Source organism: Lissotriton vulgaris, chromosome 4_1 (genome assembly GCF_964263255.1).
Source record: "Lissotriton vulgaris chromosome 4_1, aLisVul1.2, whole genome shotgun sequence".
Lineage (NCBI taxonomy): Eukaryota > Metazoa > Chordata > Amphibia > Caudata > Salamandridae > Lissotriton > Lissotriton vulgaris.
In genome coordinates this window covers 1,136,901,038-1,136,913,650 of record NC_141691.1, presented here as the reverse complement: position 1 = coordinate 1,136,913,650, position 12,613 = coordinate 1,136,901,038, and the positions used below count along the sequence as shown (strand labels likewise).

The 12,613-nt window shown below is 45.1% G+C and overlaps 1 protein-coding gene across 2 annotated transcripts in view; it reads right to left on the bottom strand.

Moving 5' to 3' along the window:
- The window catches only part of ZCCHC2 (zinc finger CCHC-type containing 2), a 400,742-nt gene that overhangs the window by 43,504 nt on the left and 344,625 nt on the right, over positions 1-12,613 (bottom strand). The gene's annotated exons all lie outside the window — the stretch shown is intronic.

Here is a 12,613-nt window from a genome sequence, read left to right as displayed (position 1 = left end):
GGACAAGGAGGACAGTGAAGAATATGTGGTTAAATAGATAACCCACCAGAAAGAGCTTAACCCAAGGTAAATAGTTTATTCTGACAAACATTCAAATGCAGATTCCTCACCTTAGAACAGATACCATAACAGTACCTCTCTAAGGTGGGAGGTATGTGAAGTGTGTCTGAGATCAAAAGGTCTTTCAGAAGCTAGTGGGCGGAGTATCCTCACGCCAAATCGGACTGCCAAGGCAGTAGTACTTTGTTAACGTAAGCACCAATATCCATGTTGCAGCCTTTCAGAGGTCAAAGCGTTGGCCCTGGCTGAACAGTCCCTTAAACCTTACAAGGCGGGTTCTTGGTTGGGGCATAGCAGGTGTTAATGCAGAGGGCTAGCCATATCAACAAGGCCCTCTTTGTACAGCCTCCCCGTTTTTTGCTCTAGAGACCCCCACAGAAATTAGATAGTCCACTCTATGATCCTCAATAAGATCTATGTAACAGCTAAAAGTCCTAACTGAGTCAAAGCGATGAAGCCTCTCTTCTCTTGAAGGGTGAGAGGGAGCAAAGAACACTGGCAGAGTAATGGATTGCCTAATGTGTGGGTTATTACTTTTGGTTAGAATGCCATCAGAGTTCTCAGCACCTGGGTCTGGGCAAAATGTGGTATAGGACGTTTGCACTGACAGTGGCTGCAGTTCACTCAGACAACACCCCGACATAATTCAAATGGGGAATCCAGTCCTTAGGTTAAAGAGATAACTATGCATAGGTTCAAAAGCGTACATATGATCAAATTGTAAAACCAAATTAAGATCCTACTGTGGCATCAAAGTGTTTGGGAGGGAACATGTGTGTCATACCTTTAACCCCTTCGCTGCTGATGACGAGCTCAGCTCGTCATCAGCTACGGTGGTCGTGTGCGGATGACGAGCTGAGCTCGTCATGTAATGCGGTATTTTTTAAAATGCCGCACAGCGGAAAAATAACCGCCGCAGCGATGCGGTTAATAAACATCACAACAGGCGATGCAAACAGGACCGTTGGTCCTTCAAACATAGAAAAGCCTAATTTCTATGTTTCAAAAACATCACAATTGCCTTTTTCAGTGCTCACTGAAGGCCTTGCTGGGCAGAATACAAAAACCAAAGGACGTCCAACAACTATACCTCTAAGGGGTCAGTTTGGCACCACAAGAGGTTATGAACACGTAGATGGATAATGTGGAGGGATATCTGACTGAGGATAACATCTACCACTTCAGGTGACAGATCAAAAGCAGTCAATTGTCGCAGTTCAAGGATTGCGTTACTTACCTGTAACTGCAGGTAAGCAGTTCACACTGATTTCTTAAAAGGTTCCTTAAAGTCGTAAAGGAAACAGCCCTGCTAGTGAGAAGGCATAGGAATCTGAAAACGCTGGGCAGCCTTTTCCAAGAAATTACGAAAACCCCCAATATCCTCAGGAGGCCAATCTGCTGGAGGAGGCACCGGAGACGCTGGGCAAGGGATAACGTAATCATCCCACTCATCATGAGTTGATTGGAGCTCTCCTTCCTGTTGATCACCCTCCTCATCATCCCTGGAAGGTGGAGGTGGTATTTTGACAGGCACTGACTGTGGAGGCGGAGGTGGAACCTGCTGCCTTGGCGGTGGAGAGACAACTGGAGTAGGAGACGGAGCAGCAGTAGGGAATCTCTGCTTGTAGTCTGTAATCAAAAATTGGAGGTCAGAAACCAGAGACGCAGGCAGACAAACCATGGGTGGTTGGAGAGGCTGGCTGTCTGGATATTATGCCTGGTTTTCTGCATCTTGTTCGTCATAGTCCAAACTCTCCTGATACTTGACATGAAGTTCAGAAGGACTTGTTGAGGCCCTGAACTTACTGTTGTCATCTGAATCCTCCTCCTCGTTCAAAATGTGGGACGGAGGCAATGGCTGGACCCTGCTAGGTGAAGTAAGGAACGTTGTCAGCGTGCGTTTTGCGATTTTGAGGTGAACATACACACTTTCCACTTTGGACAGTGGTGTCGTCGATGAGCTAGTCGTTGGTGCAGTTGTCGTCGATGGGGAAACACCGACGGTGAAACACCGAAAGACATTTGAAGGCAACGTCGACTAAGCTCCCATCGAAGAAGTAGTCGACGATGGGAAAGACGCCGACGAACCACTTCTGGTCAACGTACTCGACGCGCTCGTCTTCGATCGCGGCGTCTACGCTGGTCTGGACGTCGACGACAATTTCTTAATATTGATCGTCAACAATGGCCGAGTAGTCGTTGACTATGACTTAGTCGTCGACGTGGACAATGCTGAGGACGCCAAGGATCTAGAGACTGTCGTCACTGACTAGGCTACCCCCACAGCTGTAGATGGAGATTTTGTCGTCATCGAGGCAACAGTCGACAATGCGGTCGCCGATGGGGCGGGATTAAGCTTTTTAAAAGTGTGTAAAATCCTCAGTGGAGAAACTTTGGTTGGTAAAGCCTTAAGTCTTGCTCTGAAGACTTTTTCTGCGTCTTCTTTTGAGCGGGCTGCGATAAAGGACCCGGAGAAGCATCTCTGAGCCTTTTCTTAGAGGTTATTGAAGACTTTGTAAAGCCATCACCCTCCTCAGAGGACAAGGCATGGTCTTGGTCTTTAAGCCTCTGCAGCCAAATTAAAAGTATAGGCAGTTTTTTTGTTTGTCGTCGACATGAAGCATTTTCTTGTTGCAGGAAGCACAGGCCCTAAAAAGACCTTTCTTTGGAGTATCTGACATGAAGGTAGAGATAACTTCACTCAGAAGAAGAAATTCTGAAGAAAAAAACCACTTTAATTCCAGACAGAATGAAAAACTGAGTAGAGCTCAGTGGAGACTCCCTAAGCACGATGTGCAGTAGAAAATATGAGGGACTAGAGCTTCTTCCAGGAATGTTCCAGAGGGTGGTGATAGCGGACTGGTTGTTGTCTAGAGTTTGGTCCTCATTACAAAAGGATCTGGATAGGTTACTAATGTGAGGCCTTTGGCCTATCTCTTTATATGTCTAGTGAAACATTACTTTTCTTCTATACAGAGGACTCCAATCCCGATGACTGGGAATGATTCAGGCATGTGAATCTATGAAAGATACCCTAATACTGGTTAATCTCTATTTACGGAGGTGTAGGTTGCAAAGATTCGGATACAGGACCCTTCCATGCTGCTAAAACAGGAGATCCTCCCGAAGAGGTAGCCTGAACGAGGACAGATGCCCATGAGCTCTGGCTACCATACTCTTCTGACCTACTTCGGGGAAATTAGGATAACTTTAGCCTGGTCATTTTTGACCTTCCCAAATCTGGCCAGGAGAGGAGGTGGTGGAAAGTTCTACAGGAGTCCCTTAATCCATTTGAGGCTGAATACATCTTTCAACATCTGCTCTTTCAGAAACTCCAACACAAAACTGTTTACAATGTACGTACAATGGTGGCGAAAGTTCCAACCAGAGCTCTCACCACAGACTGAATACTCCCTGAGTCACCTAAGAAGGCAGGTGTGACCTTAGCCTGTCAGAGGCCTTCTCAGTTTCCCCAACCTGGTACTCCGGGAACCTGCCAGGTGTTTGGCGACAAGAAAGATGTGATGGCGCTCCAGCCACCTGCAGAGATCGCAAAACTTGCTGGCACAGAACCCAAGACCTCCAATAACCTTGCTTATTCTAGTATTAAATGATTGATGCTGTCCAAGAGAACCTGCACCAGCCTTCCCCTGATTAACAGCACAAAAGCCTTCTGTGCCAGATGATCGGCCCGTAGCTCCAATAAGTGATTTGGAGCCAACACTGCACTGGAGACCAGGGGCCTCTGATCGCCACCTTTCCAAGGTGACTCTTTCCCTTCCCCGCAATCACCCAGTTGCAATGCATCAGCTACCATTGACCTCACAGATGGGGGACGGAAAGTGACATGCCACAGGACAACAGCAGTCTATCAACCACAACTACAAATCATTGGCCATCTCCTCCAAGACCTGGGTAGTGTTGGGAAACGCACCCATACTTTTTTTTTTGGTCGAGAAAATAGTGTAGGTGAAGGGCCTAGTAGTTTCTCGGTGTCTGGCATTCTCTCTATGGCAACTTTGGAGAGCAACAAGCGTACCTCCTGTAGAAGGCTCGGAAAGATACTCTTTAAAAGTTTATTCTGGTGTAGAAAGTATATTGAGAGGAGAGAAAAAGGTAGGGTGTAGCCTCCCCCGAGCTCCCTCCATCTCCCACCCATCCCCTGGTAGAGCATAAGATGTTGAGGGCAAACTAAAGCGGTTTGTTTGCCACTGGACGGAAAGTGGGGCTGGAGCCCCTGCTAGTCTGTGCTATGTTGGTTCAGCATCCCCAAAAGGACTGGGCTCTCTGCAGCAGCACTTGCTGGGAAGGCTGTCTTGCCTATATGCCAAACCTCTGGCATATACACAAGATAATTTGTTTTAGCCCCAATGGAATGCAGATGTAATTCTAGTACTCAGCAACCCTCTGAACTACCACTGCACCTGAGGGACAATCTTCTGTTGGTGGCCAACATGACGAGATGCACTAGAGTGCATTCATCACACAACTGCAAGTATTGTCTGGAGCCCAGGTCCCAAAGTCACACCTTGTGTGGGTCTGTGATTGACATTTGTTTCCTGCAGTCAGGGAGAGTTATCAGAAGACCAACAAGGTGGGAGCGCCAGAAGGTGCAGAAAGAAAGGTTCAGATGCTCCGTCCATCACCACCCCCTTTTGTACTGCTTTGTTCGCCATAAGTTGGCAGGGTATGCTCAGACGTGAGTCCCAAGCTCACTTTGCCACTGGATTCAAGCAAGCCTGGCTGAAGACGGCTGTAATGCCAGAAACCGGTCCTAGGAAGCTTGTTTCCAGTCCAGGGAAGGCATGGCTTGGCAGTTCGGGCTTGACTGTTCCCATGAGGCACAGGGTCAGACTGATTTGCATATGGCCATGTCTGAACTGGGGTGGAAGAGTGAGCTAAAGAACAGTGATGGCTTAAACCCAGATCTGTTGACTGGGTGTGACTGTTTGATTGGTTCAGATGCTCCGTCCATCACCACCCCTTTTTGTACTGCGTAATTCTAGTACTCAGCAGCCTCTGAACTATCACTGCACCTAAGGGACAATCTTCTGTTGGTAGCCAACGTGACGAGATGCACTAGAGTGCATTAATCACACAACTGCAATTATTGTCTGTCGCCCAGGCCCCAAAGTCACACCTTGTGTGGGTCTGTGATTGACATTTGTTTCCTGCAGTCAGGGAGAGTTATCAGAAGACCAACAAGGTGGGAGCATCAGAAGGTGCAGAAAGAAAGGAACAAACAGTGCAGATGTGGCCCTTATATGCAGCTCTGCTCTGGCATTTTGGGTCCAGTCTAGAGCTTCGGGGATATTCAAAGGTAAAGAATCTGCAGTTTAAAGTATCCTTTAGAATTAATCTGAAGGTGTGTAAAGGGTTGCACTGATAGAACCTGCAGGTCTGAGACGCAGAGTGCAGAAGTAATTGCAATGAGGAATCATTTTGATAACCGCTGAAGTAAGTGCCATGCATGGGCTCAAAAGGCATGCACATCATGAACACAGCAGGACTAAGTTAATGTCCCAGTGGGGCATACTGAAAAGTGTCAGTGATAACATGCACACACTTATTGACTGAACAAATGTGGGCAAAAAGGGCGGACACATTTTAACCGTGCCCACTGCAAAGCCGTGCTGACCCAGAGATTGCACAAACAAAACATTGAATAACATGGACTGTAGAGAATTAACTTTGCACCCGGCCACAAACTTCATTCAATGGCATGTAAACGCAGATATGGTAGACTGGCGCCTAGCTGCAAGAATACCATCCACTACTTCAGCAAATGAACATAAACCGCTCAGTTGTTGCTGCTCAAATAGCATAACGCTGCACATTCTCGGCTGTGGCATAAATAGCCATTCAAAACATGCCCCAGTCACAAAGATGCAGATGTCATTTGTGATTCACCATCTGAAATTGTTCAACTCACCTGTCATTCAATTAAAGTGCCAACCTATTGGGTACTAGGATGCTCCCACATAGGTCCAGCCATTTCCAAATGTGCAGCACTTCCTGACGCAGGGTCTATTATGCCACATCACCCTGCTGGTTTCAGTACCACATGGTGGTTTTGTCTGTCAATACCCAAACCGAACTCCTCATGACTACCACATGCAGCAGAGCTCCAGGAGGTTGATTTGGATTTTTCGCTCCAATGGATTTCTAAGCTCATGATCTCCACTTCGCTCGAATGCGCCTGCCCCTTGCTAATGCAGAGTCAATAATTTTTGCCACCACTTAAAAATCTGGGTGGGGTAGGGTGAAAGGAATGCCACAGGACAGCCTAAAAGACAACACTTCTTTTGAACCCACAATAGGCAAAGGGACCGTTGCAAGGCTCACATGGGCCAGAGGGCAAGTGGGACCAGTAAGGTGCATGAGGCCAAGACTCCAAGCCTCAGAACGGCCCAAGATAGAACCCTTTATTGTGCCCAAAACATTGAGATATCATGTATGTTCAGACGCACTGCAGGGGTGGAAAAATTCCTTCATATCCAGGATGGCCTATTTGAAGATAATCCTCTGCACAGGCATCAGGTGGGACTTGGGCACTGAGCCCAAGTCCCACCTGATGCCTGAGCAGAGGATGGAACACCCCAGAGATAACAGCACGGTTAGTATCATCAGGAAGTAGCGCCCAACTCACTGTGCAGAACCTGGCTTTAACAGCCATTCATTATATCCTTGACCTGCAAAGATGGGCTGCAAATACAGCCAACACTGTCGTAAACATACAAGGGCCCAAGGTCTGGCTAGAGAATTGAAAATGCTCCGACCACACAACAAATGAAAAAGCAGCATTGGTAGGACTGCAGCCTGGGCATCCTTCGGATCCAAGCCGTAAAGGACCTGGGCCAAAGTCAGCATCTTAAATTTGTCTTTCAAAAAAGTTCAGAAGGTGAAGATCTCAAATTGGCCTGAGCCCACCAATTGTTTTTGGGTGGCAATAAATATCTTGATTAATGTTATAAGTTGCCCCTGTTGCTCAGTTGAGATTCACCGCCACCCTTTGGGTTAATGTATAGCAACAAAATGCATAACTTGACGGACTATAAGGAGGCGGATTAATTGATTAAAACCATAAGGAAAGGAAACCTACCACAAGGATAGTAGCTTATACCCCTTAAAAAAAAATCACCACCAAGGGGTTATATGAGCTATCAATGGTGAAACAAAAAGTCAATCTGTTAAAGATACTTTTACTTTATCTCTTTCTGCATCAGAAGCACTCAAAGGACTGTTAATGCCATGAAGTTGCAAAAGAAGGTTCTCCATGGGCCCAAGAAACTCCTTTGAGATAAATAATTTTCTAGACCATTGTTCCACTAATTAAAGGGGTAATGGGTCTTCGAGCCAGGGGCATAGCAGTACCAATGTAAATTTTCTCCTGAAATGTAAATGGGCTTCGCTCATGTAGACGGCAATCAAGAATAATTCAGTATTTAAGGGACTCAACAGCTCACATTACTTTACAAGAAAAACATAACTAGGAAAGAATGTCTAGACTGGTTTAGTAGACAAGTGTGAGTCCAACATGTGATTTGAACAGATCAGATTTATCACACTAAAGGGGTGACAATTCTAATTAAAAAAAAAACAGGCGAGGCTATCATAATAGAAAATATGACAGACAAGTTGGGTAGATGTGTTAATTGCCAACCTTCAACTAACCAACAAAAGATACACCTCGGTGGGATATTATGGTTCTAATATGGATGACAGTGAATCCCTTAAAACTGATTTTCCAGCTTATTAGAATTCTCCTCTCCCATTATTATGGCAGGTGATTTCAATGCAATAATGGATAGCAAATGAGATAGAACAGCAGGGCTAATATTTACCCCAAAATGCAGTCCTTTATGAAAACATGAGACAGTTGGGCTTATGCGAGGTATTGTGAAGAAGTGTCAGGCAGGACCAAGGAAATGCATTCCATAATAAAACAATAGGGCCATTCATCAGGATTTACTTTTTTGTCAATCAATTTAGAAGTGAAGACATAAGAGATTAAGCATGTACCCAGACACTTGTCTGACCATGCAGCTATCATATTAGAAATAAAACCAGTAAATAGGGGAGATTCAAAGAGGTGGATCCTTGATCGTACCCTTCTCCTAGATTAAGAGATTGATATCCTAAGGTTCGAGATGGAGGAATTTACCATTTCAAATGTGGGTTCATTAGCAGAAGAACAGAAAATACAGAAGGGAGATTGAGGGACTAGAGTTAGAAATGGGTTACCTGGAGAGGCAACTTTTGGATCAGCACTCTACAGCTATTAAACCAGTATTGGGGAGTGTTACAAAAGAGAAAAGATCAGCTTACTCTGCTAATGCAGGCTAGGTTAAGGTCAAGATGGGAGCCATGGTCACTTATTCCTGAAACCAGATTATTATTTTTAATCACACCGCCTGTGAGTTTTGTAGACCTACATCACTCTTGAACAGCGATTATAAATGTTTTATTAACATCCTAAACCAAGAGGAGATTTCATTCACAAAGATCAGAAAGGGTTTATGAGGTGTAGATGCTTGCAGGAGCGGACTCCTGAAGCTCAATAGATTCAACCACCACCTATAAACTCCCACTTGCTGTTTTGACATTAGATGCTGCTAAACCTTTCAATAGGGTCAATTGGTCCTACCTGAATATGGTTTTAAAACTATAACCTAGGGGATACATTTCATAGAGTGCTTCATTTGATTTAGAAGAATCTCTCAGCCAGAATTTTTGTAAACGGTAGGATAACACCAGAATGTAATATGAGAGGTACGAGGCAGGACTGTCCACTATCCCCCCACTACTATTTAACTTGTAAGCGGAACCACTGGCAAGTAAGCAGAGAAAGAAGAGTGCCATAATGCCATTTAGATACGACACCTGGGTAAAGAAAGTCTTCTATATGCAGACGACTAGATCTAGACCATAGACTGACAAACCGCTCTCCATGTCGAGCGGGTGGTAACAGATTTTGGATGGGTGGTGGATTTTCAGCTCTATGTGTGGGCTTTTTAGCTAAATTACTAAGTGTTTACTGAAGAGTGTAGACAGTTCAGTAATAGGATACCTGCTTAAGGCAATGTTGAAAGATTCAAGTGGGTTGAATCTCACTTCTTAAATAAGTTTGGAGATGTAAAAATTCACAAAAAGGCAAGACTTGAGGTTTTGTGGGCTATGCCCTTTCAATGGTCATAGATAAGACAGGCTACAAAGCTCCCATAATATAGTACGTATGCAACTATCTTGAAGTCTCCAGGCACTCCAGAATGCTTGGGAGAGAAGTTGGCAATCTCGATTAGGGAGATGGTTGTGCAATATTGGGGCCAATAACTACAGGATGGCAATCTCCTTCAATGGGACGATATACAGTAATAGCTCCAGTTTTATGCTTCTCCAATTAAAAAGCTGGTCTCAAGTTTGGAGTACTGAGGATGGGGAAACTAACTGTTTGGAACAAATACTATTAAACAAATACATGAAAGATAGAGGTTCCACTGTGGTGATGGTGGATACTTGACATCATGGATAGGGACTGTGCGCTTCCTGAGAATTTATAGGGAAGAAACTTGCCGAAGCTGCAGAGCAAAGAATTATGACAAGCATCAATGGGCACAGTTTGTAGCACCATTAAACCTGCCTATTTAAGAAGAAATCATCTTTTCTCCCTGCACAGTGTTCTGGGATCCAAACTACTGAACTTGAGGGAAAGCTGACTGCATGCTGTATAAAGCATGGTTTGGAAAAAGCGGATGATATCCAAGTTTATGGGAAGACGTGGGTAAGAATATAAGCAATATCCTTCAAGCAAATATCAAGGTATGCCTTGGTTTAATTATCTTTGGGAGCATGGAAGAGAGTGAAGTGGAGTAAAGGCAATATTAAGTTGTTTTATTTGATGTTGGCAAGGAGAGAAATCTGTAGAAAATTGATAAAGGTACCTCCTACTGAACTTGAATGGCTGGATTCCGTAATAGACAGTTTAGAAATGGACACATACTAAAGCAGCAATAAAATCTCAAATACGGCAGCCAGTGATTGCATGGTATGGGGTAGAACACCGGGGGGCTGAGAGAAACTTAGGATAAGGAAATATTCATGGAGGAAGTCCAATCTAATTGCAACATGATTACACCAGACCTGGATATTGGGAGACCTTTTTAAATGTGCGGATGAGATCAGAAGGGTCGATAAAATCTTCCCATGTGCTCTGTGAACTCATGCCCCTTGACAAGGTAAGAGGGAGGAACAAAGGTGCTGGAGGTCAGTAGCAAAAGTGAACAAGGTACATGAGGACACAAAAGAAAAAAAGTGTGCCAAGGGGGCTTGGAAAATGAAGTGACTTAGAAGCAGTTGCAGCAGGCGAAGAGGAAGATTGCAATCCTGGGTGGTGTGCATGATCTCTGCCACCATGGTATCTTGCACTGCAGCAAGGCTGTACTGGCTGCAGCACAAGTTGAGGGCTTTCTCTGGCAGTAGGAAAGACCCTGAGAGTATCCTCTGAATATCCAGTACTGCTCCTAAAACAGAATAACGAGAGGGGTGAGATCCAAGGGGCAATACTTAGCACGACTGCCTAAGAAACGTTTCAAAGCAAGAACCAACTTTTTCACTGAAAAGTCTGGAGCCATTGAAAGGCATGTCATCAGGGAGAATTCTATGGCACAGATCCATGCAAGGTGCCATATAACCACATTAGCGCCCATACAGCGCCCAACACAATCAGTCACGTCTACACCAGCTCTCAAGATTTATTTGATTCATCGGAGGTAAGGCGTTTTAAAATTAATCAGGGATGGCCACATCCCATAGGGCATGTGTGTATCATTCCCAGAAGACATACACTGATAAGGAACCCTAAGATCAAGACGGTTGAAGATTTTTCCTGAATGTGTTGATGTACTTTTTATTACCTGTACAGAGGCGCAGTAAGGAATGCATTTTGATTCACATTAGTACTAGATGAATGAGCTACCAAGCTCTCTAAAGTCAGGTGCTGGGTCAGACAGGCTGGATTGCCAGAGGAGGGCATGTAATGCCTAGAAACAGAGTAACTTAACAGTGGGGCTAAAACTGCTTAGACCATGTCCCAAAGTATCCATCAGGGCCTCACTGAAGGACAGCAGGAGCCCAGAGTTCAGGTCCCAAGATATAATAACTGTCAAAAAGCCGGCCTTAGTTTCACTGGCTGGCAGTTGTACATCTAGAACTTCTGCTGCTCTGTGGACTACTACTATGAAAGAGGCACTCTCATTGGGCAGAGTCCCAGCAAGGAGTACAGCACCGTCTCAGTGAAAGTGCTAGGTTTGCTGGCATTCTGCAGATCTACGTAAAAGCAAGTATCAGTTTAGTAAAAAAAAAAAAAAAAAAAAAGGGGGGGTTTAAGTTATTAGTCTCCTCATCATAGTCTTTGTGGTGTGAAATAGTTTGAAGCCCTTGAATTGTGTCAGTCTGATGTCAACAAGGTTCCCAACAATCCTGTAGTGTTGGTGCCTAGAAAGAGGCTGGGGGTCCTCAAAAGTTGGTAGCTCCTACTTGTTAATGTCATAAGACATAGTACTGGTACTAGGTAGCCATCTAGAGTTGGGTCCAGATGTTTGCAATAATACCGTTGAGGGTAGTGGATTACGCCTCGAAGGGGTCCGAAAACTGTACCGAACCGGAGCGCAGCAATACACATCCAAACCCAATGGCAAAAAAAATACAATTTAAGGATGGAGTCAATGCCCATGCGCACTATCACTGAAAGGAGTCACCTACCTTGTGACTGGAAAGACTTTTTCGAACAAAAACAAAGTGCAAACATCTGGACCCAATACTAGATGGCGGTCTATGCACAGCATATGATCTACAGCTCATATGCCTCGAACTGTGCGGTATCAGAGTGGAGTGTTTGGACCAGATCCAGAGCTGCTGCCCTGCAATCCGAGGCAACACATGAACAGATAGCACCAACTGGGCTTCTTGCGTGGGACTTTAGCCTAGTGCCGGCAAGGAGTGGCTGAAAGCACTACAGGGTAAGTCAGCACTGGTAGAAGTTCAACTTGGGGCTCCTGGGTCTCTGTGGAGCCCAAATCTGCTCCAGAGTCAGATTTGCCAATTAAAGTTGCAGCAAGGCTGCCTTGGAAATTCAGAGTGTGCAGAAACCAACCTTGGAACAGGCCTGGACAATGGCACTCGAGTCTGATTCTTGGTAAGTACTTGGAAGACTGAAAAGATGCCAGCCGGACTCCTTCAATCTTGGTACTATTTATTCTTGGGCTTAGTCTTAAACTTGCGCAAATACATTTTCTTGGAGCAGAAACTGGAGAAAGAAGGGGCCTGTGAGTTGAGCAGGAGTTAGATGGACAACTGGGTGTGACCTCATGTACAGGAACAATTGCTACGAAAGATTCTGGATCCTGTCTGGCACTAGGGGATATCGTTCGGAAAAAGATAAGTGGGGCCACATTTTGCAGGATACCTCTGCCTTCTGACTTGGGTGGCTCCTCCAGCTACCGCTCAAATTAAGCAGCAGCCAAAACCAACAGAATGAGGTTAGAGGGAGTCCAGG